The sequence below is a fragment of the Phyllostomus hastatus genome, unplaced genomic scaffold (genome assembly GCF_019186645.2).
Source record: "Phyllostomus hastatus isolate PE091 unplaced genomic scaffold, TTU_PhHast_1.1 phas_contig_38, whole genome shotgun sequence".
Classification (NCBI taxonomy): Eukaryota; Metazoa; Chordata; class Mammalia; order Chiroptera; family Phyllostomidae; genus Phyllostomus; species Phyllostomus hastatus.
In genome coordinates this window covers 38,064,422-38,069,713 of record NW_025333869.1, presented here as the reverse complement: position 1 = coordinate 38,069,713, position 5,292 = coordinate 38,064,422, and the positions used below count along the sequence as shown (strand labels likewise).

Sequence of the window (5,292 nt, the reverse complement as noted above, 5' to 3'; positions counted from 1 at the left end):
CTTGTGCAGAGATTTTTGGTGAAACATCAGATCACCTAGGTGACTCAGTCCCCCTGCAGCCCAGATTTGGTGTTCTACAACTTCTGGCTTTTCCCAAAACTAAAATCACTTTAGACAGAGAAGAGCTTTCAGGCTATCAATGAGATTCAGGAAAATACGATGGGGCAACTGATGGCAATTGGGAGAACTGTGGGATGTCTCTTGTATCTCATATCTTCTTCTAAAAATGTCTCTATTTTTCATATTGTATGGCTGGACACTTTCTGGAAAGATCATATATGTTTATTTCATGCTACATATAATGCATAATGCATGTAATAGTCCACAACTGATATATCTTATATAATTAGTTATAATTTATATTATATATAATTATATGCTATATAATTCTAAATTCTGCCTATGTTTTATAACCAAGTTTGTATGGATTCACATATTATCAGACTAGAACATATTTACAAAATAGGAACTAAATCAGAATTGAAAAGTTTCATGTGAAATAAGGAAGAATGACACACAAGCCAAATCAAACATTATCTATTTGTGACTCTATAATTTCCATGAGGACAGAGATCTTTGGCTTTTTTGTCACTGCCTTACTCAGAGCCATTGCTGAACGATGTTTCTAAAAAAGAACCACCACCAATAGACTTCCCAATAAGTGCAAGACAAAAAAATAACGTGGTGTCAGGAAAGAGAGGAATTATTATGATTTGGGAGAATCTATTGTTAGGGTATAAATCAATAGAAGAATATATATTTGCTCTTATACTCTAAAGAATGTGCAAATATGATGAAATGGCACAGATGGAAACTGCTCTGGAACATGATAGTCATGCTTCTGATATTTTTCTTTGTTTTTGTTTTTAAAGTATTTCTTTTTATGTTTTAATTAAATTTATAGAGGTGACATTGATTAATAAAATTATATAGGTTTCAACTATACCATTCTTTGGTAAATTATATGTATATTGTGTGAGTTAACATACTCATGCTTCAGATTTCATGGATTGTGGGGGGAAAAATTATTGTAATACCAAGAAGTGTTTTCTACACAAAGAAAAATGGTATATATAAACATGAGCTGTCTCTTACATAGAACTCCATGGGGATATTCCTTCTTCCTTCCAAGGTTTATTTTTTGTTATATTTTTTCATTTTTAGGGCAGGGTATAAGAATTTGGCTCTCTTTTGTTGGCTTAACTGTACCCAGATGCGGATATTGCAGGTTAGCAATTTGGATCCCTTAAATTTTAGCTTCAAAAACAATCATGTAGTTTTTCTGACTGTTTTCTTACTATCAGTTCCTATAGAAAAATATCTTGAATTTAACAAAATGTAATGCCAATTGAAAAGACCATAACATGTGATCTAAAAAGTACTAATATTTTACATAAATGGCATATATACTTCGTTTCACTTTTTAGTTTTCTTCTCTGACTTTTAGCTGCTTAGTAGTCCATTGTGTAGATTTAGATTTTTATGTTCAGATTTAACTGTACCAAGTTCTTTTTGGTTTGAAAGTATATAATGTTATCAATTTTTATCTAAGAATAATTTTAGGTATGAACACTTTTAAGGTTTGATTCTGAGTTTGTTATTTCTTTTCCTCATTCTGCTGTTTCATTTCTATCTATGTGTAAGCACATACTATCCACCATCTCTTTACCTTTACTATACAGCAGTTGATCTAAAAAATAAAAATGTGTCCTATGGTCTTCTGGAAGAGAAAGCCATTATTTCTGAATTGCCTAAAATACAAGCTGTAAACATAAAGTCTTTACTTCCTAGATTTCAAAAAGTCCTAAACTAATCTTGCTGTCATCTTCCTAATTTTTCACTAATATCTGCATCTCAGTTACACAGAAATTATACTTTTTGTTTATTGTGCAGCATAGAAAATATTGTTCACTTGAAAAATAATTTCCTTACCTCCACCATGACTGATGCTACTTGGCATTACTGTAGATATGGCCCTCTGAATCTCTCCTATAATGCTGCCAGGTTCCAACTGTGTATGTTCTACTTTCTCTCTTGCTGCTTTTCTCTGTTCTCTTTGATATCCCTGATATCCTCATTAGCCTGTTTTAGGCTTACTACATCTTTCAGTGCAAATGTTCTTTAACTTGGTGTTAGTGCTGAATCTCAGTAACAGTTATATAGCCCCCAAGAAGAGGTTTTAAAAAAAAAAGAAATAGTAACTAATTGAGCTTGTTTTCCATGTGTCTTTAATAAACATTGCAGAAAATAAAGCTCTGTAAGTGTTTTTGAGGTTTTTCTTTTTAATTTCACCGAATTTGTTTACTTCCAGTTTCAACAGAAGGTTAGTTGTTTTGACATTTCAGGAATGATAGTCAATGGATCTATATCCATTTGTAACTGTTGTTCAGGTGGACACGGTTCAGACTTCAAGTGCAGCTGTGTGGCAAAATAAACAGGTGCGTAATAGGGGAAGATACATAGGAACAAATAGAGTTGCTCACCTAGGTAAATTCTGATGCAACATAACATGGTGAGGAAGAGACTAATTCACTAAGGGACAATTTTAATAAGTGATGATCTAAAATTAAATACAATAGGTTGAATTTATAATGATAATCATATATATTATAAACCATCACTTTATATTGTATAACACTGAATTTTTTATTTTTTATTCAACTTTTCCTAATACAAAGTGTTATTATGAGAACCAAAATCAAAATAGTAATAGATTAAAAATCAAGGTGGCCTGGTGGAGGAAGAGGAAGCAGTGTATAAACTGGAAATGGAGAGGTGATCAGAGGCCTGTGATGACCCAGATTTAGCAGATGACAGTATTGGAGGTTGATCCATTTGTACAGAATCCATCCAGCAGGAACCTACCACCAACTGAAGCTTCTCATACCTCAGCAGCTCTCTTTGTTCATACTTTTGCTGAGCATTGGATGGGCACTACATGTTCCTGCCCCCAGTGAATATGTGCTGTCTTGTGAGGGAGTATGGTAGTCTGGCATAGAGCCCCAAGATTTCAGCAACAGTGATGGAGATCACTGGGTACTACATACCTGAGAATGTTCTATAGCATCATAGATACCTCTTTCACTTGCTACTCACCTGCGAGTTCAGCATCTGTGAACTAGCTCTGCAGCCTCCTGTGGTCTCTAAGGAAACCTTAGAGATATTCTCAGGTAACATTGAGAAGAGGAAGCATCAGTGCCACAAGAAAGCTTGGGAGGAACACCAGGGAGAGAGCAAGATTGAGATGGAAGAGAACGAGAAACGGGACAACTACCCAGAAGTTCACATTCCTTTAGAGAATCTACAGCAATTTCCTGCCTTCAATTCCTATACTTGCTCCTTGGAATTTGCTTTGGGTGCCACCATCACTAAGGGCCACAGGGCTTTTGCTATTTCTCCACTTAGCAGAAGTCCAGATCCCCAAGCAGATTTTCTGCTCACTCTGTGTCGGTTACTGCCAGTCATAGCCATCCTTCATTCTTCACTGGGAGTCTGGAAGAAGACTCTCCCTCCCCTTCTTTTGCCAGATGATGAGAGTTGGAAAAGCAAAAGCAGATGCGTAGCCAAAACTGCTCCAAAGGAAGATGAAAACAGCTTAGTCCCTCCTGCCACTGTGGACAATGATGGGGAGAGTGGTAACTCAGACTGCGTTCCTGTGCCTAGATTTCTTCAGCCAGGCCATTAAAGCAGCCTTCATGAGCCTGGACATGCCAGCTACTTCAGATGGCCTCTCTGAGGAGAAAGAAGGAAAGAAAAGTGAAAAATAGAAACAGAAATGCTTGTTCAGCACCTTAGTCATTCACACCAAGTGACACTACTGGCCCAGGTTACCTTCTCCATCTGGTTTTCTTTATTCTGTGCTTTTATTTGAGTTTGGACAAATTAGCTCTGGGGTAGGGCATTCCCACAACAGGAGGCGGAACCAAGAACATTTTAAATAGAAGATATTTCCAGGTTCTCATTTTTGTACCTGTGACACTCACAAGAAAAAAAGGTGGCATTCTAATTCTAATTCTAATTCTAATATTATTCTTTGTCATGTTTCTAGTGGAATTTTGGGGCACTGCTGTTATTTATCAATATATTGACTACTATAGGTACACATATAACTTCCACTTAACTTTTGCAGTTATTAAATAGTTTAAACATAGAGATACCAACAGGAACTTCAGTATATCTTCAACATTCCCAAATAATAGCAACATATTTATACATTAATTCAAGAATTACTGAAATTTACTGAATGCAAACACCTCTCCTGGGCACTGATAGAAGATGACCTGGATCCTGAATAAGGAGATCTTACAGATTATTTCTCTTAGCTATATTACCTTGGAACTCCATACATTGTGTTGGCCTACTACAAAATAAGAACTCAGGCTAACATTTACTGAACACATATCTTGTGTTCAACACCATCCAAATTTCATCTGTGAGGTAGATGGAATTAGCATCATTTTAGAGACTAGAAAAGTGAAGCTGAGGAAGAAAAGCAACTGGTCCCAGAATCCAGAAGAGAATGGGAATTTGAATCCACATTTTTATCTTAGTCATAATCCCTGATTTCTCCCAGACCACTACAAATTCCTAATATAACACTTAACATGTAAATGATCCTTTAGGTTTTCCTTATATTTTGTATGTTGCATTCTTTTGAAAATCCATAAAAATCATTTCACAAGTATTGAGTTGGTAATATCTTTAATGTCTATGTGAAGGAACTAAGAAGCAGCAGATGTGAACTTCATTTTCTTTAACTTATAGGGTTTTTACATTTTTTTATTTGTAAATCATTTTAAAGGTGATCTTTTTGAATTATTGGGTTAGCCAAAAAGTTTGATTCCCCCACCCCGTAAGATGGTTCTAGTAGTGCTTAGTTGTCCCTAACATCATTACCTCATTCTAAGCAATTTTGTTAGATTGTATTGTAACAGCTGTCATATCAATGTGCATTTTAAAAAAGCATCAAAACTGGTGAGATTTTGTGTATCCATTTTAATACTGAAGATGGAAGAAAATATTTGTATATTTTCAGCATATTATTATTTCAAGAAAGATAAAAATGCAACTGAAACACACTAAAAAAGATTTGTGCAATGTATGGAGAAGGAGTTGTGACTGATCAAACGTGTTAAAAGTGGTTTGCAAAGTTTTGTGCTGAAGATAGCTTGCTAAACAATGCTCCATGACAGGGTAGACCAGTTGAAATTGATAGAAATCAAACTGATACATTAATTGAGAACAACCAACATCATACCACACAGATATGATCAAAATATCCACATCAATAAA

The 5,292-nt window shown here is 35.2% G+C and overlaps 1 pseudogene; it reads left to right on the top strand.

Annotated features, from left to right (window-relative positions):
- Nucleotides 1-2,357: 2,357 nt before the first annotated feature.
- On the top strand, nucleotides 2,358-3,812 carry LOC123821192 (annotated as a pseudogene).
- The last annotated feature ends 1,480 nt before the right edge of the window (nucleotides 3,813-5,292 follow it).